General features: G+C 48.5%; 1 long non-coding RNA gene across 1 annotated transcript in view; it reads right to left on the reverse strand.

Moving 5' to 3' along the window:
- Positions 1-1,825: 1,825 nt before the first annotated feature.
- Positions 1,826-24,218, reverse strand: part of LOC103262675 — a 30,095-nt gene continuing 7,702 nt past the window's right edge. Inside the window, exons 2-4 of the long non-coding RNA XR_504449.2 lie at positions 18,034-18,103; positions 9,543-9,646; positions 1,826-2,178 (exon numbers count right to left, since the gene is read on the reverse strand). This is a non-coding gene — a long non-coding RNA (uncharacterized LOC103262675). The remainder of the gene's footprint in view (positions 2,179-9,542; positions 9,647-18,033; positions 18,104-24,218) is intronic.

Consider the following 24,218-nt stretch of genomic DNA (forward strand, 5'->3'; position numbering starts at 1 on the left):
TTGGGGCCCGGTGAGACTCAGTTACTAGTGGACTTAAAACACCGTTTTTTCTCTTCTCCTTTGGGGGAAGAATAGGCATATAAAATGTATATATGTGTACGTGTGTATACATGTATATAAAACATGATTGTCTTGGCTATGGGTTTATCCCTTGTTAAATATATTTAAGACAGCAGAAAACCTAAGTGACACTTTAATAGAATTGAAATAATCTTGAGCTCGAGCTGTGTGGACTGCGGTGGGTGTGGAAAACAGCTGAGTATAGTCAAAGGCATCTCAAAAAGGTGTGAGAGTCTACCTTGAGTTCCTCATGCCTCTGGCGTCAGCGTGGTGACCAAGTGGCTGCCGCGGAGCATATTGGGGTTGTTCTCTAGCTGTGCTACGTGGTTTTCCTCCTTTAGCCTCCCTGCGCCTTAGCTCAGTGGCCACAGCCTGAAAACGAGAAGGAAATCCGCCAGCCTCTCGTTCGCAGTGTGGGATGCATTTGGTGGTTGTTAAAAAAATAAAAATAAAAAAATTGCCAAGCATTGGTGTGACAGCTGGAATAAACACTTTTATTTTTTTAAAAATGACAATAGAAAAGTACCTTCAGACAGTTTATAAAAGCATAAAGGGCCGTGTAGAGGTGGCTGTTTTCTTTAGAAATGAATACAGGAGTCTCACCGAGAGCCAAGCAGCACTGAGGGCATGAGCACGTCCCTGAACACCAAGTGGACTCGTCTCGGGTCCCCAAGTCACTAACTGCCCTTTCTCCTTATTGATGGTAAGAAAGAGCCCCTCACTCCTGGCCTTGTTGGTTTTCTGTGATGACCCTGAAAAGCTTCTTGACATCTTTATTTCTAGTGAAAAAGAATGAAACAAACAAAAACCCAAACCAACTATATAATCATCGAAATACTGAAGTTTACAACACAAGGTGAGCAGATTAGTAAGGAGAATTGTGATCTCATTTGGTTACATCAGCAGTTGAAAATAATTTTATGCATGGCTCTTGTACGAAGGGGGAGAGGTTGAGCTGTCAGACTCTGGAGATGTGTCAACTCACAGCACAAGACTGACTTTGGTATTGAAGGAGTCTTGTGAAGGCTGGGAAGTACTTGATCCAGACACCCACTGCTTCCCCATCTCCTGTGCGGTCCAGAAAGTCATCTCACAGTGCGCACGCGCTGCTCCAGAGCGCGTGTTAGGTGGTCTGTCCATTTGGCCCGGTGCTGCCAAGACTTGGCAACACCAGCTCGGTTTGGCCGGTGTTTTACAAAATCACTTTGAAGCGATGAGCGGCCCACTGCAGCCAAGTGGGTTGGGAGAGGCCAGGCCGGACATGGGGCAGGGCTGGCCTCCCAAGCCACTGCTTTCCCTCATCAGTGAGGCCGGCTCTGCACTTCCACCGGGGAACAGGGAGGCCTACAGGTGAGTTCTGCGTTGAGTGGTTACACACATGGGTGCGTGCTCTTGCAAAAGAAAACGTAAGACTGCAAAAACACACACTTGGCACACAGTTTGTATAGTCACATCTGGAACTGCCAGGGCTTTCCAAGGGCACATTCTGGTCAGGAGTTTTTAACCAATGAAAGTTTTATTTGCCCAGCTGTGAATAAGCCATCATGGCAGAAGCTCCTGGGTTCTGATTGTCTTGCAGGGCTGTCCTGTGGAACTGGGATGTAGACCTGATACTGCAGACGACAGTTCTGTTTCTAACATCTAACACCAAGTGACTAATTTACCCTGGACTCCGGCCAGGCAAACAGGCTTCTATACATTCACAAGACAGTCCTGGAAACTTTGATAATACTTAGAAACATGCCTCAAACATGCAGCTTATTTTAGAGGAAAAAAATAGATATTTTTAATTACAGGCATTCAAAAGTCAAGCACAAAAATTGTGATCCAACCCAGTGTAAGATCATCTATCCCATAATACTTAAAATGTCTGGTATAAAAATACTCACTTTCTTGGTTTTATTGTTGACTTCCTTTATGTTTCGTTTGAAAATATCTTCAAACTGTACAGAAATGTCAGACCATGCACTCACAAATAACACACTATTTCTTACAATTATACAGTGTAAAAGAGTAAAACATTTTTATTATATATTTTTCTTCAAGAAAAACAGATGTGTGATAGAGGCTGTGGCAAAGTCTTGAAGGGATCAAAACTGGGCACGGTTTTTTTCAAGCCTGAAACAAAGGAAACAGGAGAACAGCTGTCAACACTGCGTGCAGTACTTCCTCTCTAGCTGGTATGCCTTCATTTTGGAGATGCCTCTGGACAGAATGGCTGGTTTTGGTGACAGTGTGCATGTGGACGTGTGTATATAAACACATGCCCTCTAGTTAAAGACTGCACACACCCTATCAGTGGTCTCACCTTCGATACGTGGGTAGCAGCATCTATTTAATTTCCATTTATTATCGCTTACATAATAGAAACTCTTTAAGATCTCCTTCCACTGAAGTTGGAAGAAAATGCTCATGGATTTGTTTTGCTTTGTGGCAGAAGAAAAAGATGATCAAACGATCACTGAAGTCTTTGATGCCTATGGACAGAGTTCTACCCTGGTCCTGAAGATTTTCTTAAACACATCTCAGCTCCGCTGTGTTATTCTGTCATTAATTTTCCTTTTCTTTCTCCACCTCCCAAGTCCCTTGCTTCTTGTCATCTTTCCTACATGTCAGACTCTTTTAAGTGAGGTTGTAGAAAAGGTGTGTGCCGCTGTAAATCAGCACATTCTAGGACTGCACAGAGATATGCTTATTTGTGTGCGAGAAGAGGCTATAAAGAAAATAGATCATTGTTGGCAACAATCTATTTGACTGTTTGGGAAAACATGCTGAATGTTAAGTTGAAAATTAGGCAAATACCCGGGGGGACCCCAAAAAACCCAGAATTGTCTTTTGGAGAACAGGCCCCTCGTAGTACACTCGGAATGTGTTCCTCCAGACTAAACAGTCAACCAGTTTTTATCTGGAAGTTTTGAGAAGGTTGCATCATGATTTGTGGAAGAAAAGTCCTGAGCAGCGGCAAGCGGAATGGTTCTACCAACATGACAACACACTTGCCCACACTGAGCTGAGCAAAAGTGGCATGAGCCCCATGCCCACCCTTCCTATTCACCTGCTGTCACTCCCAGCAGCTTTTTTTTGCTTCCCGATGAAAAAGTCCTCAAGGGGAAGCGTTTTGAACAGTGGAAAAAGCATCTTGATAGGGGTACTGTATAAATGGGACTGTCCTTCAAAGGTGACTGAAGTTTAAACATGTAAGAGTAAATACGTAATTTTCTATAAATACAGGTGTTTTTGGGTCCCACTTGTACTCAGGTGACCACTCAAACTAGCTTATGGACACCCTGAACCTTATCTGTGACATTCACTAATACTTGTCTGTTCAGCTTATTGCAAATAATAAATTAGCCCTCGCACATTAAATAGATGCTACCATGTATCCTGTAAATATTCCTATACAAGCCAAATCTGTGTAATGCTGGCTGCACCGGAATCCAAACTACAAGCCAGTGTATCTTTCCACATCCCCGTTTTGGGACGACAGTACGAGTGGGTGGAAATAATAACGGCCTGCCTGTTGAGACCTAACATGACCACCTCATGCCTGTGCATCATGGGAGAAAGCCAGGCAGAGCTTTCCAGCAGGGAACTGGACACCCTGAACTTTATCTGTGACATTACACTAAGACTTGTCTGTTCAGCTTATTGCACATAATAAATTAGCCCTCGCACATGAATTTAAGTATGCTCGTTGTAGAGAGAGGCCAAACTAGAGAGCCCTCCAATTAAGAAATGCTCCCAACTCTAGCTCTGAGGGCTTGACACGCACAGTCGTGGTGATCCTGTTCCTGTTTCCGTGTCCTGCCTTCACTTTCCGGGCAGAATTCTCAATCAGGAGGATTTGTCTCTCGTAGGAGAGAACAAGGAGGTAAACTCCTTCAGGAAAATCTCATTTTCTGATTCCTCTGCCTCCCGCTGGTGGGGACACCCTCTACTCCCCATATATTCTATGGTGAGGAAATCCAAGTGGGCAGGGCCCATTCACACCCATCTCTGGTCGGGGCCGTGCACCCTGTGATGCTTAGTAGGCAGAGCCAGCAGGACTCCTCTGGAAATTACCCATCTTTTCTGCCACACCTTGAATAATGCCCAGAAGTGGGTGGGGCACTGGGGTCCCACAGGTTGAAGGAGACCTGGGTGAGGAGGGTGCCCAGGGCTGGAGCATCTTTACACAGGTCAGGATGTGAAGCTGCAGTGCTTAGGGGCTGCAGCAGCTGAAGCTCCCTCGTGAGCCCATGGCCTTCTCGGGCCTGACTCATCCTCACGAATGTCTGATTCGCTGCCCTTTAACTGCCAAAGGAACCTCCCCCAAGGACACTGCTCCTCCAAGAGAATCTTCAACTGTGGAGAGGCAATGACCGCTCCCCTCAACAGCGGAGTGAAACTGGCTCAAAGAGCTGATGCCAGGCCAGTTTCCTTCCTCCACAGCCCAAGCCGTGTGTGGCGGTTCCAGGAAACCCTTTCTGAGGACAGCTCTACAGCCGTTCCTGCTCTGAAACAATTCACAGGGGACAGCACTTGGCAGGCAGCCCTTGGACTCTGGGAACCCAGGTGGCCTGGATGCTGCCACGCCCCTGCCTGGGTGTAGGCCGTGAGAGCGCCATCCTGGGAAAGCAGCTGGACCTAGATATGGTGACACAACATCAAGACCAAAGACCTGCCACCACAGCTGCCATGGCTTTCAGGGACTGGGCGAACCGGGCGAGGGAAGTGGCCGCGGTGAGCCCTCCTTCCTGTGGGCTGGGCCACTGGGGTGAGCTGGTGAAGTCCCTGCATCTCTCCAGCCCAGACTGCGCTTGGCAGGGCTTGGTGGGTCTGCTCTGTTCTCTGAAGAGCCCGATGACCCCAGGCGGATGCCCCACGGCCAGTTCCTGGACATGGCTTTCCCGTCCCCGTCCTCAGCCCTTTCCTGACACTTCTGCCAAGATTTCACCACACCATAACTAAACATGTCTCTCTGTCCCTGCTCCTGTCCCGGGGGGTACCCCATCCCTCACAGTGACCCCGACAGCCTGGCTCTCTGCCTCCCGCAAACTACCGTCACCATCACCGTGGTGCTGCCCCCCTGGCACCAGTGTCTACCTAGAATTTTTTTTTTTTTTTTTTTTTTAGTCTGAGCCTCACTCTGTGGCCCAGGCTGGAGTGTAGTGGCACATTCATGGCCACAGCAGCCTTGAGCCCCTGGCTCAGGTGATCCTTCTGCCTCAGCCTTCCAAGAAGCTGGAACTACCGGCATGCGCCACCACATCCAGCTAATTTTTTCATTGTTGTAGAGAGAAGGTCTCGCCAAGTTGCCCAGGCTGGTCTCGAACCCCTGGGCTCAAGCAATCCTCTTGCCTTGACCTCCCAAAGTGCTGGGAATACAGGTTTGACCCACCACACCTGGCCTTAGAATCTTAGTCTTTTGTTTTTGGCAGCAAGATGGCAATAATTGCTAAAGCATTGCCCCTCAAACCCCTCCAGTGGCTCCCCAAGTCCCAAACCACTAACATACCCTTCAAGGCCCTCAAAAGCTTGGCTGCGGTCTTCTTTCAACAAGAACATGCTGTGCGTGTTCTTACTTTCTCTTGTTTCATTCCCTCTTGGCAGATACAAGCCCCACTGTATTTCAGACCACATTTCCTGCTGGGCATGGTCCCACATGCCTATATCCCAGCACTTTGGGAGGCTGAGGTGAGAGGACTGTCTGAGCCCACGAGTTCAAGACCAGTCCGGGCAACTTGGCAAAACTTCACCTCTACAATAAATCAAGAAAAACTAGCCGGGTATGAAAAACTAGCGTGTGCCTGGAGTTCCAGCTACTTGGAAGGCTGAGGCGCAGGAATTGCATGAGCCCAGCAGGCTGACACTGGGGTGGCCATGAGTGTGCCACTCCACTCCAGCTTGGGCGATAGAGTGAGACTCTGACTCAAAAAAGACCCGAAAAGCTTCTATTTCCTGATCCCTTCAGCCGGCTGGGCTTCCTCCCCTAGCCGCCTAGCAGGAGGTCCTGGCCTTTGGCTTTCGCAGGGGTTACCTTTATGATTTTCCTCCTCTCTCTAGCTCCTCCTCCCTCAACTCTGGTCACCTGCCATGAGCAGAAGTGAAACCCTCCACTCAGACACTTGGACCCTAGGGCAAAAGAGGGGAGTGACAGCCCGTGGCACTGAGACTTGGGCCCCTAGACTTGATAAGGTGGTATCCATAAGGGCTGGCCCGGGAGCAAGAGGCTGAGCCTGGGGGCTTGCTCCGGGTTCTGCGCACCAGACCTGAGCATCCCTGAGCACCTTCACCAGGCAGCTGTGGCCCCAGGAAGCCACTACCTCTAGGGAAAGGGAGGCACTGCAGCTTTCCTGGGCAATCAACACCCCATCTTGACTTCCTGATACTCTGTTCCCTTCTCCCTGGACCCCTAAGCAGGAAGTAAGGCACAAGAGTCTGGGAGCTCTGGCTGATGAAACAGGCTGTTGTTTTGAAGTGAAAAAAACATGGGCGGAGAAGAAAGGAAGAGGGAGATGGTCTATAGTTTCCCAAACCTTCCATAACTGTGCCATGTCAGTGTAATCCTCACATGGGAAAAGAATGCATCCACATTGCTGTAGATGTCCCCAGACTGAACAGAAGGTCAGAATGTGGCTATTTCAGTCCCTGTAAACAAGGAAGAGGTTTAGCTAGGAACGGAGTTCAAACTTTGGAATGCATTAGCAAGGACATTTTAAACAGAATCCAAAGACATCCGGGAACACAGAGCAGGGTCAGGCTCTGGTTAGGAGCAGATTTTCCTCAGAGCCTGAAGCAGGGAAACATGCGTGTGATGGAACATAAAGGAACGCGTCAAATCTCCTTGTATATGGTACATTGACAGTCCCAGTTTAAGGACACCAGAGGATGTCTCCAGGGATCTTAAGGAATATTATGCAATTCTAAAACATTTTGTTTCAATTGTCTTTGATGGGAAAGCTTGGGGACAGCTGCTGAGGGGTGTGGGGGTCAGAGGCTGGCTGGCAAAGGCCTGAAGAGGCCACTCTCGCTGCACTCAAGGCTCTGCCGCGCCAAGTCAGTCTCTGTCCAGTGTCCCGTGGTAAGAAGAAATCCCCCACATACAGATGCCTGGCCTGTCACCAGTGACTTCCTCCTCCGGAGTTTGTCCCTTCTTCTTCCTTCTTACCAAAAATCAGTTAACGAATATTTTCCTTTATCCAACTCCAAATGAAAATGGCCAGCGTATGATGACAGTTTTTAATTAATTAGTGGTTTAGTTTTCACTTTATACCTGTCAGCTTGATCTTTTAAAAAAATACTGCTATTAATTTGTAATAAAAAGACACTTAAAAACCATGTCACAGCTGAGCATAGTGACTCACACCTGTAATCCCAACACTTTGAGAGGCCAAGGTGGGAGAACTGCTTGAAACCAGGAGTTTGAGACCAGTCTGGGCAACATAACAAGACCCCGTCGCCACAAAAAATAAAAAAGTTAGCCAGGCGTGGTATCTATAGTCCCAGCTATCTAGGAGGTTGAGGCAGGAGGTCACGGCCGCAGTGAGCCATGATCGTGTCGCTACACTGCAGCCTGAGCAAGAGAGAACCTGGCTCCAAAAATAAATAAATAACACATCATTTTAAAAGTTCACGGTCTCTAGAGAACAGTTTTCTGCATTTAGCAACCCTGCTCTGCCCCAGACAACAATCCTAGACTGCCCTCTGCCACATTCCCTGGCCGGTGGTCACAGTGTGTGCCGCTGCCTCAGCCATTTCCTGTGGTTCCAGCTCCCACCCGGGCAAGGAAGGCCCATCCCCGGGAAGATGGAGATCATCCCTCCTCACAGCCCAGCCCATCTCTGCCCGCCAAAGGCAGGCCATAAGTGGCGGCACCTGATCTCAGATTCTAGCAGATAAAAGCCTCCTCCAAACTCACTCCTGTAATCAGGGATGGCCCTGAGCAGCAGCAAGTCACAACCAACACGGTTAATGCTGAGAACAGCCGCTCCTCCCTCCAAGCTGGCCAGCTGCCCACTTCCTCTGGCATCCCTGGGGTGTCTGCAAACTGGCCCTTAGCTGTCCCCATGACCACATCCCAGTTCTCCCCTTTCTTTTCAGTCCCTCGTCACTAGGCCGTTCCGTGGTGTCAAGAAATCCATCCCCCTTGCTCCCGTTGCTGTTGCTGTGACTGGACTCATGTGCTCATGCCTTGAATTAACAACATTCTGGCTGATTTACTGCATTGAAAAATGACGTTTAACCTGCTTCCAAAAACTTGCACGTGTGGGCTTTTAACTGGTCTTTGTGTGGGCTCTTAATTGGCCTTTAAGTTTCCCCAGGAGGGAAAAAACAAAATCGTCCTTTAAATCAGCTTTACTGAGTGATAATAAGAATCACATGGGCATCAAGAACCAAAAGGCAAAGCTAATAATAGACGTATCGAACGAGCAAGATGAACACCAGCTGCCCTACGTGGTGTGGAAAGACGCTACCTGTTGCTAAGTCTGGGCCCACGTGAGAAACGGGGAGAACCCCCCGCGGGGCAGGGGCTGGGCCGGTGGGAGGCAGCTGTGGAGCACAGCCTGGGAAGGGACTGCCTGAGCCTGAGGTGCAGACAGGGCCTCGTGGCCGGCATGGCTGGCTCCCTGTCCACAGCAAGAAGCCTGCCGCCCTTTCTCATCTTTCTTACGGCCCCTCACCGGGATGCCATCTGCTACCTTATTTGGCTTGGGACGTAAAGCGCTGCCGGGCCTGCCCCAGGCGTTCCTGCTGTTCTAAGCCTGGCTTTCCGGAGAGACCCCGAGGCCCCTTACACGTGCAGCCTGGCAGGCAGGTCACCGCTGGGAATGCAACTTTTTTTTTTAAGATAACACAAAACTGCCAGAAGCTAATGAGGTGATATCGGCTGAAAAGACAGATCACCAAAATCACTACCTACTAGAAAAGTCCAGCAGTCTAGAGGAATTCACTGAGAATCCTATATAATTCAGTCATGCCCAAAGGCAATCATCCTATTCTGTTGAGACTCATAAAATGTCCCCGAGTCATCAAGAAAGCGACAATTATACTCAGTATAATGTACATAGGCGGAACATACACACTACATCTGAAATAGATTTCCAACCAAATGGTAAATTTCCAAAAAAGGGCTTTGACGCTTAAAGGGAAAAGTTCCATTTCCGTAAATTCCTTTAGGTGGAATACTTCACTCCACGGTGCTACCGATAACCAGAGGTTAGCAGTGTCAGCCGCAGCTAAGAAAGTCACAGCGGGGACCTGTACTGTGGCAATGTGCTTTGGAATCCAGCAGTTGCTATCCTGGGACGAGTTTCCCTAGGCAGGCCAGGCTGGAGGAGGTGTTCAAGAGCCCCCGGCAGAGCACCTAGAGAACACCCACACTGCTGGGCCCAGCCCCGGAGGCCTGCAGTCCCAGGTGACCACACTGGCCGACACTGCCGAGCCCTGCCCGGGACATGCTGCCCCTCAAGGGCTTGCTCGGCACTGCCTCTGTTACTCACCAGCACGCTCCAGTTTTGTAGAACAGCTAGAGAACAGTAGCCACCATGGAAGATTGCATTAATACCCACAAGACAGATTGCAGCCGCCATCACACACCTGGGACCTGGGGTGGAGAAAGACATCACTGGTTAACAGTGCACAGTCACCTCCACCCAGGGCTGGACTCCTGCTGCGGCTGCCTGGGTCTTGAAGACCGGCATGTGGCATGTTCTGACAGCCGAGAACCAAAGACGAGAACAAAGGCCTTTGCTGCTGAGCCCAGGACAAGGAGCCACGTGAGAACTTGCATCAGCGCCACGAGAAGCTCTCAGTCAGGAAAACCAACTAGGACTGACTTTGGTAGAGCAAATAAGAGAAGGCTCTTGGGGGCCGTAGAGGACAGACTTTCAGAGAAACGTAAGTGCGGTGGCAAGTCTTCCCAGGACAGAGGCAGCACTAGGAAGCCCAGCAAGCAGGACTCTATACCCATGTCCCTGGGTGAGGCCTTGAGGACTGTCCAAAAACCTCACAGAAGAAAGGCATGGGACTTGACACGCCACCCCTCTCACCGCCCATGAGGAAGATACAGAAACAACTGGCTCCAGGAGCTGCCTCAGGCCACTACAGTAACTTTGGCCAGCTCAAGGCCACAGGAGAACCCTGTCACATGCACCAATGAATGACTCAATTTTGCACTAAGCACCTCCTGAAAACAAAAACCAAAAGGAAAAACATTTGTTAATGTATTCTGCTGCTCCCTAGGGGTCTGGGAATTTTGAAATATGAAGGTGCAGAGACCCAGCAAATAATATATTTTTTATATTCCTCCTGTGGACATGGCTGTGCCGAAGAAGGAAGCCCAGCTCTGTGCACGTGGACGCCAGTGGTCCTACTTCTTACTAACATTTCTCAGATTTTCCTTCCTGCAGACAGAGAGGCTGTTTCCAGCGCACAGGACCTGGTGAACAGGAATGTGTAATGTACTGCAGCAAACCGTCCAGGTTCCCCAGAAACGTGTCACTGGCTCAGCGGGCAAAGGAGACTGCTTGCTCTCGGGGGACGCTCAGGCCCCTCGGGGCTGGCCACCCCAGAATTCAACAGGGAGAGAGACTGCCCTGTGCTGAAACCCACCTCGGGGATGATGGAAGACAGCCTTCCTAGGACATCAATCTTCTCAGAATTAAGGAAACAATGTTTCCCCCCAGAATTTCACTACAAAACATTAAAAGATGAAATATAATTCTAGTTTCCTAATAAAAGATTATTTGAGGACAGGAAAATAAATACTCATCTTTGGAAACCTATCAGGGACCCAAACTTCTCTGGCCATCTCCACACAGGGAGGGTGCATCTGACGCAGAGCTAGGTTGCGTTTTTAGGGTGGCTGCAATTTTAGGATGTCTATCGTTTAAGATGTCACACTGATGGCAGATTCCCCTTGGCCTCTGGGCTTAAGCTAATCAGTATGACTTGGCACTGATAAAGAGGCCTGGGACCCTCACTCTCACCCTGTTCCCAGGAGCACAGGCGTTTACCAACAAGCTGTTCTCTGCACATCAACCACAGCTGTCTGCACCCTGGGCTCACCTGGTAGGCCTGAAAACAAACGACTAGAGTCTATTCTATAGACCCCATGAGAGAACTCCCTGCAGAAAATAGAATTCCAGTTGTGTTCGTTTCTAACTATGCTAAGCACATAGGCCTTGTGAATTCCATGTTCAACCAAGTAGGAGGGACGCTGGAATCGGGGGTGGGACAGAGGCTCCTGAAGGTGACCCTGACCTGGAGCTGCTCTCAGGAGATGCGGAGCCACCGGACTCAATGTGCTGGTCTTAATACATGGGCTGTCTCCCTTAACTTCTGCCAAGGAACGGTCAGGCAACATGGGCATGTACCTACGTGTGCTTGGGGGTGTCAGAGAACTCCAGTCAGACCCAATGGGCAATGGGCAGAGGGGTTGGGGGGATTGCAGCTTGTACTGCATTTGCTTGTCACGGGTATTGGTGCGCAGAGGAGTTCAGCCAGTGCTTATGAAGCAGCAGACAGCACTGCCCACCGAAGTGCCTGGCAAGTGGAAGGTCTTCAGGCCCACCGTTCCTTTAGAGCTCACGCGGAAGGTCTAACAGACCTGGGACTTAGGGGAATGGCAGAACCAGGGCCTGCGTCTCCTCACTGGGAACATGGGGGAACCCCCAGAGAACAGCTCTCTGCAGCCAGGACTCACTACACTGGGAGCCAGGGCATTCTCCTTCAGGCTCCTGAAAGCCATGCCTGAAGCAAGCCCATTTACTTCGATTTAGCAAAGGGAGAGACAAGAAGAGGAGGGTTACAAAACTTAAATTATTTTCAAGCCGGGCGCGATGGCTCACGCCTATAAACCCAGCGGTTCCAGACCAGCCTGGGCACCATGGCATGACCTCGCCTCTACAATAAATAAAAAAATTAGCCAGGCATGGTGGTGTGTGCCTGTAGTTCCAGCTACTTGGAAGGCTGAGGTGGAAAGATCACCTGAGCCCAGCAGGTTGAGGCTGTGGTAGCTGTGAGCATGCCACTGCACTCCAGCCTGAGCGGCAGAGTGAGACTCCAACTAAAAAATTGTCTTCAAAACTTCACTAAAGTGGGGTCTGTCCTGAAAAAACACCACATACAAATCTGATAAAGCTTCAGGTCTCTGTTCAAATGTTGCCTTCTCAGGCTGACCTTGACCACTCCACTACCATGCATAAAACAGTGGTGCCTGTCACACCATGGCATTCGTCTACTCACCCCACTTTTTCCTATCACCAGCCTGACCTCTTATTTTGTTATCTATTACCCATCTCCTCTCTGTCCTATGGCAGCTGTTCATTGAGTGTTTCTGGTGGTTATTAGGTGTGACGTGAAGGCCCTGGTAACAGAAGGGAATGGCAAGTGAGTCCCAAGTGCAGCTCTTGTTTCTGGGCACACTGCAGTGTGACAGCATCACACACAGGGCTCTTCCAGGAAGAAGGCAGGGATAACTGCAGGACCCACAGCAGCCCATCTGGGCCTCATGAGGCCCAGTGACTTTCCCTCTCTGTGCAGCCCCAAGCTCAAGCTCTGCCTGGATGCTAGCACTGGGGGCTCCTGAGGATAGCTCGGTGCTCATAGCCAAACACAGGCAAGGCCATTCTGCCCCAAACAAAATAAAAGGAAAATATAGCTCCACGTTCCATCTGTGTTATCTCTTGCTGGTTCCTTCTCTGATTTGGTGAGGCTATAACTACATGTGCTTATAATTTCTGTACTCTGGTTCTGGTCTATGGCCAGGGAAATTTCAAGAGTTCTTTAAGAATACCTCCCATGGCTAGCCCACCTCCCAAATGCTCTTTCTTCCCTTTTACAAGCAGCTTACCTATATTCAGATCCCAACAAGGAAGCTCTCTCTCATTACTTGTAAAGAGTGACAAAAAAAACCTTGCTCATGTTCTTCTGTTCTCAGTATGTCTGGAAAATGGATGATTTTCAATCATTATTTTGTATTCTGGGGTACTTGGCCACATGGCTGGACCACCAGCAAAGCACCATCCATGGGGCAAGATGCTGAACAAATGAAAATGCCAAAGATACCCTGTCAACCTGTGGTACCTCTAGTTTACGCCACCGTTGGTGATGGGCACACACCCCACTTTACAGCTCTCTGCACAGCAGGCTGATCTTGGAGCATCGTGGGCATTGGGCATGCCCACTGCCTTCTCTTATATGACGTGTCCACAATGCTCTTATGAGAACTTAAGCTCCTTAGGGGCACGGGCCTGTTTTTTCCATATCTTTATATCTAGCACACAGCAAACACAACAAATGTTTATTTAAAGAGTAAAGTGCTGATTTATATTTCCAGTCTAGTCACCGATTTCTCCTTAGCACTAAGAAGTCAAAGCGGATGAAGTAAAAATCCCTGCCTGCAGGACCTCTGGGAAAGCAGGCCCTGGGCTGTCAGGATTTGCCAGGCTGGCATCCCATGCCCCATCACATCAGAAGCCAGGGCCAGTCTGCACAGAGATTCAAACGTCAGACACAAGACCTCACTCCTGCTCGCGTCTTCTGTTCTGGTACCATCTTCCCCTGCAGGAAGCAAGTGGGGGAAGAAAGCCCCTGAGGGATGGAGGAGGGCCACATGGGCTGTGGGTGGCACCTTCCACTGGCCTTCCTGGCAGACTCATTTTGGTCTAAGTGTTGATATTAGCTCATCAGCACCACTGTTTCCGATTCTAATTTACATTTCCCAAGATGACGTAGCTTGGATTATTCGCTGTCTTGGAAAGGACTTGATCCAAAAGACTAGAAGGAGCTTAAACAATAGATTCACATTGAGCTGCTCTAACTTCACATGGGACAGGAGACTAGACTTCAGCCCACGTGCAGCAGTCATGGGTGCCATTACCCTTACTCCTTCCTAGCGACCACCCCTCCCTCCAGACCCTGAGGAAGAAGCCTGGCCTATGGCCCAAGCTTAGCTCAGAACACACAGGCAACAAGAAATGTTTTTACTCAGATCTTACGGGGTTTCTGTAAGCTGTGCTTCCAACGGGTAGCCACAGCTAGTCCCTCTTTGGTAGCCATTGCTGCCTCCAGCTCTTGGACCGATGGGTCTATGGAGAATTATTTGGAAAAATATGACATGAGCCAACCCAAGAGAAGCCCAGGATCTTTTCCACTAGAACCCGTGTGACTGCTTAATAAGGGATGACTTCTCTGTGACCTATAGATGTTCTTTAAGAATAAATTTAAATGGGCCGGGCATAGTGGCTCAAGTCTCTAATCCCAGCAATCTGGGAAGCCGAGGTAAGAGGACTGCCTGAGCTCAGGGGTTCGAGAACAGCCCGGGCAACTTGGCGAGACCTAGTCTCTACAATATATCAACAAATTAGCTGGATGGGGTGCTGCACACCTGTAGTTCTGGCTGTAGGAAGGCTGAGGTGGAAGGACTGCCTGAGAGCCCAGCAGGTCAAGACTGCGGTGGCTGTGAGCATGCTACTACACCCCAGCCTGGGCAATAGAGTGAGATTCCAACTCCATAAAAAAAGTTTTTTTTAAGCCTTCATTAAAATTCCTTAGGCCCTAGGCCAACATCTTTGCCCAGTTCTCTACCACCTGGAAACTGCCAAGTTGAAGGTCTTCTCTCACCTTACGCAACTTTCCTACAGCATTTGACATTTCTGACAGAAGGGACCTGACACCCTCCTGCTCACTCTTTACTCTTCCTCTGCTGACTCATGTCTGGATGATCGCAAAGTTCTGAGCTCTGTGACCTCTCTGCCAATTTCATGAACTCCCTCCACTCTGTTTATGCTGAGTGCCAGCCAGATTGACATTTCAGGCCATGAATTCTTTTGCAGGCTTCAGAATTCCCAGTTATCTTATCCTAGACACCTACCAGCCTCTGAAAACTGAGAGATAAACACCCTGTCTCGGAAGAGAGAGGTGCTCACAGCAGGGTCCATGAGAACAGAGTCTTCTCAAAGTGGAAGGCAGTGCTGGGCTAACATCACCATGGCAACAATGAGAGGATTCTGCACACCTAACTGATTAAGACTTCGGAATCTGTAGTGTAAGTTTAAAAATTATAAGCATAAGATTATGGAGCATGAACTTACAAAATCATGGACTCACAGACTCTAGAATGTATCTCAAAGCTTTAAAATAGTATTTTCAGAGGGCAAAAAAGTCTCTCCAACAAAGCAAACTTAGATTATACAAAACAGTAAAATGTTTTAAAAGAAAACTTTTAGCCAGATGCGTGGCTCACACCTGTAATCCCAGCACTTTGAGTGGTGGAGGTGAGAGGACTGCCTGAGCTCACAAGTTCAAGACCAGCCTGAGCAACATGGTGAGACCACGTCTCTACAGTAACTGTCACACACAAACACACACACTTACACACAAAAAATTAGCCATCCCGTGGTTCCAGCTATTTAGAAGGCTGAGGCAGAAGGATCACCTGAGCCCAGCAGGTCAAGGCGGCAGTGGCCATGAGTGTGTCACCGTACTCCAACCTAGGTTATAGAGACTTTGTCTCAATAAATACATAAATAAAAGAACACTTATTTGTCACCAATCGATAACTTTATTTTTAAAGAAAGGACATTTAAAATATAATTACCATTTCCTAACACTAACATTTAGTTTAAACAGGACACACACAACACACACACACACACACACACACACACACACAATTTCTGAATAAGGGACAAATACAGGTAACTATAAGAAAAGAACCCATTAAACTGTCCTGATTTTTTCACACCATCACAGATTGATGAGCAGTATCACAGATAAACACACTGGTTCAAGGATCTATACACATAGGAACCACCGTTTCACTTCTGGCTATGGGTTCAGGGCATGGTTTCTCAAAGTGTGCATTATGTAAAACATCTCCTAAGAATCTGTAAGACAAGGATTCCTTGGCCTGTAGTAAGTTTAAGAAATACTGCACACTAGAGCTCCCTCTTTTTTTTGAGTTGGAGTCTCACTCTGTCACCCAGGCTGGAGTGCAGTGGCACGCTCACAGCCACCACAGCCTTGACCTGCTGGGCTCAGGCAATCCTTCTGCCTCAGCCTTCCAAATAGCTGGAACTACAAGCACGCACTACCATGCCCTGTGAATTTTTTGATTTATTGTAGCGACGAGGTCTCACCATGTTGCCCAGGCTGGTCTCGAGCCCGTGGACTCAGGCAATCCTCTAGTCTTGGCCTCCCAAAGTGCTGGGATTATAGGCTTGAGCCACTGTACCCAGCCAGAGCTTCCTCTTTTTATTTTACTTTTTGAGCCGGAGTCTCATTTGTCACCCAGGCTGAAGTGCAATGGCACACTCAGGGCCACTGCAGTCTTGACCTGCTGGGCTCAGGCGACCTTTCCACTTCAGCCTTCCAAGTAGTTGGAACTACAAGTGTGTGCCACCACACCCGGCTAATTTTTTTATTTATTGTAGAGATGAGGTCTTGCCAAATTGTCCAGGCTGGTCTCAAACCTGTGGGCTCAGGCAATCCTCTCACCTTGGCTTCCCAAAGTGCTGGGATTATAGGCATCAGCCACCGTACCTGGCCTGAGCTTCCTCCCTCTTTTTAAAAATTCGTGATGTTCATGTTGTCATAAAGGTTCAAAGAGTCTTTTAGTAAAGAAATGTGTTTCCCTGTTTGACCTTGATAGAATTGGAAGGATCTGTGTACTCCGCCTACGATTATCCCTGAGGACTAGTGTTATTTGGCCACACTCAGAAACAAGTTGGCTTAAGGGAAGAATAGGTACAAGTCGAAACATATTGCCGTTGATGGTCTTAAGCACAGAAATGTCATCCCTTATTACCACCAGCTTACTGGTCTACTGTCTGTCCACTCTGATAATCTTCGGTGGGATTTTTGATACTCTGATGCCTACTACTAATCTCTCTCCTGTTTGGTGAGGGCCCTCCTTTGAGAATAAAGACTTCCTTCTGCCCTAGTACCAGAGCTCTTCTGGAAGTGCCAGCCTCCCATGTAGTAAGAACCTCAGTAAATGAAGTCCACACTCAGCAGTCCTCCCAAATCTTGAAGGTGACCTGATCCACCAACTGAGACTTCAAGTTAACAGGGCAACTTGTCTGTGGAAAATAAATCCCAGAACTCTTTTAAAATCTTATTCAAGCCCTCTTTCTTCATTAAGGCACTAACCTGCATGAGGCTAGCTCTTCTGCCTACCATTTTTTCAATCTTTTCCTTGTGGGAGGTCTGAAACATTTATTCATTTAAGTGGTATCTAAGCCAGTTGGAGGCCTGTTCTGTCCACGAAACACCTCTCTAAAAGAGTCTAAATGACTTCAGATAATCTGACAAAAGCACATGGGGCTCAGTATTAATGGTGGAAGAAGGAACATCCATTTCATTTTGAAGTATTTCTATCTTAGAATAAACTTCTCCAAGGAAAGACCCAGAACTCCACTGAGCATTAGCTACACACGCACAACAGTCTGCATGGCCTCTTCAGCGGTTCTAACAGGATGAAGGTCTGGACCAAGGAATGACGTAAACCAAGAGAAGGCTGACTGTGGAACTGAAACATTTAAAACATCTAACGAATCTCTAGAGCTCCCAAAATAAACAGTATATCAATGAGAGGTTGACCATTCCTGTAACTTGAAGAAGGAAGGCTTTTATCTGATGCTGGCGCAGGTGAACAATGATGAAATGAAATTTTCTGACATCTGTTCTACAGAACTAGCTCTGACTGCTTGCTTATGACATGGAGAGGCCCAAAATTTATTTCCTAAATTAGAAGGCAACAGACTAACACCCTTACCTCAGCCCCATCTCTACTTCTCCCTCAATCCTAGGTGAGGATTTTCTCTCAGAGAAGATGCACTGCTATGGAGCTCTTCCAGAGTTTAACAAAGACGACAACGAAAGGAAGTGTGGGTGTGGAGAAAGGAAGAGAGCTGCCTTCACGGAATGTCCACTCTGTACAGACTGAGCTGGTGCTTTATAAATTTCCTCGTGAAACCACATACTTACATGATATTCAGCAGAACTGACGGGACTTCCAGCCCTGAGAAGTAGCCTCGGAGGGAGGGAGCCAGCGCATCTGCAAAGACATGTGGGGAGACGGCTATGAGCCAGGGGTCCTCCTCACAACCTCACTCCCCATGGAGGGGACTGCTTGTCTACCATTTCCTCGACGTTCCCACCGCTCCCACTGTCCTGCGGGGGATCCTCCTCCAAGGGCTGGAACACATCAGAGCAGTATCCCGAGAACTCCTCCCCACTCCCCATGCCCTTATAAATTAATGCACGGGATAAAAGCCCTCAGAAAAGTACCCACCTCAAGAAATGCCTGAAGTTCCAACTCCCCTGCTGCCATCTTCCTTGCCAAAGCTAACAGTCATTATGAGGCTAAAATCCGGCCCGGTGAATTCCCCTTTCTATACCCAGAAATGCCTGGGCTGGTGAAAAGCCATCTGATGGAAGCACGTATCTGCTTTGATAAGGAAAGGGTCGTTCGTGACCCCATCTGTGCCAGTGGTCTGGCCAAGACTTCTTTGAGATTTTACTCCCATTCTTTTAGAAAAAGGGCCTGGCTTCTTGGTACTGTGGGGTGTCGGGGACCCCATGCCCTCTGCTCACTCTGCTGAGGATGGAGCCAAAACCTTTGGCAAGGAGCCTTATGGGTGGGACCAGCAGCCCCATCTCTAGGTTTCCAAAGTGGAAGGCCAGCCCCAAACACAAATGGATTGAGCAATGTTCTGTCCATTTGGCAGAATATTCCAGATCTTATGCCAAGAAAAACATGAAAAAACAGGCACAAGGGCAAGTGCACTTTGTCTTTAACAAACATCCATCTATTGGCAACGTCAGTTTTGCCTGTGAGCCTTGGGACGGAGGCGAGAGGTGCCTGCTTCCCGCTGCTCCTCTGTTCACACCAGTAGGGGAGGTCGCTCTGTGCCTGTGAGCAGCACAGGAAGCACTGCCAGGAGAGAAGGGTGAGCAAATCCTAACGTCAGGGAGGACTGCAGGGCCCTGTGAAGGTGGCACCCGCCTCCAGTGTGTCAGGAGGAGGGGGCTCATCCAGATCTCCCAGACACCAAGATGAAGCAGGAGGCATTCTGGTTGAAATGGAGGCAGGGTGGGGCCAGAGGAGGCCTGTGAGCAACTCTGCAGGTGCAGGGGCTCTGAAGGGATTGATGGGAACCTCCCACCTCATCTCCTTTTTTTACAGGTGGGAGAAAAAAAAATCAGTGGAGATCTGGGTATTACAAAAGGCTGTGGTCTCAGAGCCCAGAGGGGTTGGGCCTGGGTCAGAATCCAGAACTAGGCCCTAGGAGATGCCTTAAGTTGATTCTAAAAGCTGAGATGTCTGGAATTTGGGTCCTAGAAAAAGCTGACATAGTGCCCCTGACCAGTTCCTCTGGTTCACACACAGGAGCACTGGGAGTTTTCTACCACCCCATGGTTCTGAGTGGCTCCTCCTCCTTAGCTGCGATGCAGGGCCACATTGGAGAACTTTATCCACCTAGGCCAACCTGGGATACAGGGGCCTGGCTTCACTAAATCTGAAGTGGGGGCCTGAAAGGACCAAACACATACTTTGAGCCTCTGCTTACACCAGGAATCCTCCTCAGGGACTCTCTCAAGCCGTCTGTGTTTTGGGTCTCCTCCGGCAACCACATCAGAGATTAACAGAAATCAGATCACTAGCTTGACTGAGGCCTCAGAATTGTGCAAGAACAGAGTTGTGTTTCTTGGGAGCCAGCAGCAGGTACGAAAGCTCGTTTATGGCAGGGCCAGAGTCACTCTCAGCACGCACAGCAATTACCGGGATAAGGGATCAGAAATTTTCCCATGCAAGTAGGCTAAAAAAAAAAAAAGATTCCTGGCCAGCGTGGAGGCTCACGCCTGTAACCCCAGCACTTTGGAAGGTCAAGGAGGGAGGATTGCTTGGGTTCCAGAGTTCAAGACCAGCCTGGGCAACATAGCAAGACCTCATCTCTACAAAAAAAAAAAGTGAAAGAACCAAAAAACACATACAAATTGGGAATTTAGGAGTGTACACAGAACAAAGAAAAGAGAGAAAAATAAAAAGGGGATAATGTAGGATGACATGGGAATAGAGTCTAGGGGAGGAGAGGGCAAAAAGGGGGAGAAGACAGAAAGAGACATGGAGAAAAAACTCATACCTACCCATGGCTCATGGCTTTGTGCATCTGAATCCACTTGCTCACTAAGCAAAGAGCAGAGTTGGAGCTGCCTTCCTGAGACAGGTGGTAAAGAATAGGACGGGGGCACAGAGACCCCGTGGCAGGTGGGGGGCTGGGAACCTAAACACACAGTAGAAGGGGGATGGGTCTGTGTGCACCGGGATCAGTGTGGAGCGCAGTGGTGCGACTGGTGCTGCCTGGTGTGGGCTGAGCCCCAACGAGGCCAAGACACGATGGGGTTTCAGAGACACAGGAGAAGGAGGGCTGATGGGGTGAGGGGGAGCCGCACAGTGGATGGCATGGATCTGCTTTTGGTGAAGGTGACTGAGAGAGAAACCTCCCCTTCCCTCGCCCCAGCCTCTCTGACGTCCTCTCTAGCACACAGCCCCCACGCTCTTACACACATGCCTGCAGTGGGTGGGACTGGTGCACCATGGCCTGTCCTCAGGCTCTCTTCAGTCTGCTTAGGTGCACACCAGGGTGACAAGAAGGCAGATTCGAGCCTTACACTGGAGGTCCAGGGTAAGTTGTGCTCAGCTGAGGTGGGGTGCCAGTAACACAGTAGGCTGGCTGATTCTCCGGGTGCATGTGGTAGCGGAAAGACAGACCCCCAAAGTCATCAACCTGTGCCTCATGCCTCGGTCCCTACTATGTGCTTGTCAAGAGGGTGGGCTCTTCTCACTGCATTCCAGACAGCCAAGGCTGAGTCTCCTCTTCCAGCCTTGAGAGGCTCAACTGTGCCCACCTTCCAGCAGAGGGCAGTGCCCCCCAGGCCAAGTGTGAGCTTTCACCAAGGTTCAGGCAGGGCCTGGGTGAACCAGATGTTCTGTGCTGAAGAGAGGGCTCACCCTTGCTCTCATTCAGGCTGCTTGTTGTGCTGTGGCCTTTTGGTCCCTGGTAGATCCTGGCCACTCCTGCCCATTCCCCAGGGGCTGCTTTAGATGCCTCTGAACATTGGGGAAACCCATCAATCCCTCCTGACTCCTAGTTAAGCTCCTCTCCAGACGGTTCAGCAGGGGTTTAAGCCTACTCATTTGAATCATGTGATACGGGCTGGCCTTCCACATAAGGCAACGACCCCTGACATTTCTTCATCCTGTTTACAGAAAAGTGTGTGTCTGCTCTCTCCCTCACACACACATTCAATCAGGCACACTCACAAGCTTGCATACAATTCCAGGGGCTTCTGAAGCACCCTTAAGAATCTCTAACACTATATATTTAACCAGAATGAACCCTGGTATTTAGTCTGTGCCAGAGACTGTGCTAGGTGCTTCACACAGTCTGTGATTTCTAAGTGAGCAGGTGATATGGTGGACCCTGGGACTCCTCTCCACTAGACCTTAGTAAGGATGACAACAGTTATTACTATCACAGTCCACTACCCAGGGGCCACACTGTTTGGGAGTCTAATGTTACACTTCTTTAGGAATGCTCTTTTAATATGCAGTGCCCCTGCAGGGGTAACACTGTAAGCCTCCAACACCTTAGCACAGTAGTAGATAGGACAGGAGTGGGAGCACACTAGTATACCTGAAAAAATAACTCAGAGGAAAAATAAAATGAAATACTACAGAAAGTAGTAAGCATCCATTAAAGTAATTTCTGCCCTCTTCCATTTATAGATGAGAAAACTAAGGCTCAGAAGATTAAAATACATACAGAATTTGTTTCCAATATCGATGCCAAGGACAGGAAGACCTTGACTAGCCCCTTGGGTGGAACCCCTGCCTGATCCACCAGCCATGATTTATGAGTAGCACAGGATCAAACTCCAAAAGAATAATTGTTTGCACTGTACTCCCCTTTCTAGTGACTTAATCCCATTATCATACTTGCCCTTAGCAACAGTCATGAGAAGTGCTCAGCAGGTGATTGGCTCAGTTAAAGGTCACTATTGTTAGTAAATACCCTTTGGTTTGATTATTTTCTTCTCCACCAAATAAAGGGATATGTCAGCATCACCTGGGAACTTGTTAGAAATGCAGACGTTTTAGGGGTGGGGTTTAATGACCCGCATATTTTAACAAGCCCTGCAGATGCACACAATCAAGTATGAGAGACACTGTTCTTGATTATGGTTTCTAAACATATGGCTGGAAAACTAGACCAGAGAGAGGCTCTGGTCAAGAAAGTTTGAGAGAAATGCAAAGACTGTGGCCCTCTAGCAGGTTTGATACACATCAGCATATTAAAGGCGGAAAAAGTTCCAAAATAAAGAAAACCTGTCTGACCTGATCTAGCCCTGGGTCTCCCAAGCTTATCTGATCACAGAATCTTTTTATTATGTAAATATTAATACCTGTGGGTGCTGAGAAATGTAGGTCTAAAAGGCTCCTTCCAACAGTAACATCTGGAGGAATCTAAGAGGTTGAGATGTGCCAAACTGGCAATCAGGTATCTAACTCTTAATAAACCTAATTAGAGCTGGACGACCACAAACCAGCTGGTGCCCTGGATGTCTGACCTACATGGAGAGCTAAGGCTTTTTCTTACCTTTCCTAACATAGGCTCTTTCCTAGCACCACATTCAGAAGTAAGCTCTCCCTCTTTGAAGAAAATAGTTTTAAACACAGTAACTTCAAGTCCATTTTATGTGAACATCAGAAATGTTGTCTCAAACTCATTGATTCACCACTTTAAAAAAAGAGGAACAAGGACTGTCTCTCTTTCCCAGGCTGATCTGGAACTCCTGGGCACAAGCAGTTTTCCTGACTATGCCTCTCAAGGTGCTGGGATTATATGCAGGAGCCACCGCACCTGGCCTGGATTCACCACTTTTTAAGGCATGGGTATTCTCAAGAAGGTTCTACCACCACCCTAAATGGAGCCCTGAACCCCGTGGGGGCTTTTACCCGGCACAGAGCCAACTGCAGCAAACCATTCCACACAGTGATTTACTCCCATCAAACTCTGCCTCACTCGCTCCAGACCTGGGAGCCACTCGGGTAGCAGCACCAATGAATGTTAGGCCGGGCTCAGTTGCCAAGCCCTAAGCATACTCTGGTCCAAGAGACTCCAAACTCACCAAATAGGCTGGAGGGATGATTTGCATTACACAAGATTATCCTCTTTAAAGCGCTAATTACAGGGTTCTGTTAAATAGCAACCCTCCCCATTCCTAATAAAACACCCAAACTGAAAGAACACTTTTCAGGAATTTCTCTGCTGCATGAAACGAGGCCCACCTGTGAAGGAAACGCCATTCTCCTTCCCCTCACTCCCAGCCCACACTGTCAGCAGAGAGCAAGCATGGGATGCAATCAGCATTCTTTATTACCTGTCTAGCATCTCCCATTTCTTGCCTAGGACAATTACACAAGTCACTATTATCTAGGCAAAATGTCAAGATGTATGTGGCTTGGTCCAAAGAATAAGTTTACCATCTCACTCCTCCCAAAAGTTGGCAAAAAGATGAGCAAGTGTCTTGGTTATGCACACTAAGAACCAGCTGGGTGGGAGGCGGGGAGATATATATAAAACGTCCTGGCTGGAGAAGGCCATGCTCCATCCCAGCCTTGAGCTCCTGCAAGATCTCCCAGTCAAGATGACAGGGTGATGCTGAGGACCCAGCCCAGGTAGGGACATGGTCTAGACCGTAAGAGCAAAGTGCTAGAACAGAGAGACTGAGAACACCTCCTGCTAAAACCAATCAAGGATAGGTTTAATTAAACACAAGACCTCAGGGAGAATTTTCTCTTATGGGCTTTTAGACTCTCTTCCTGTCTGTCCCAAGCACAAGCCAGGCACTCTTGCTTCCAAAGAGGCATGTGAAATGTGCTCAGACATCTCAGAAGTTCACTTAAGACGCCACTTGGGTTGAGGGCACCCAAGCGTGCAACACCCTGTGTCAGATTAAGTCCACAGTGGTTGCTTGTCATCCATATTTAATTTTGTCAGTCTGTTAATTTTTAACTATGTTTGCTATCAAGGGCTATTAGAGGTCCCCAGGAGCTGAGTTCAGTGAAGCGAGTAGAACTTCGTGTCAGAACGCACGAAGCTTGA

Source organism: Carlito syrichta, unplaced genomic scaffold (genome assembly GCF_000164805.1).
Source record: "Carlito syrichta isolate Samal-C Ts95f unplaced genomic scaffold, Tarsius_syrichta-2.0.1 Scaffold304591, whole genome shotgun sequence".
In the NCBI taxonomy this organism is placed as follows: domain Eukaryota; kingdom Metazoa; phylum Chordata; class Mammalia; order Primates; family Tarsiidae; genus Carlito; species Carlito syrichta.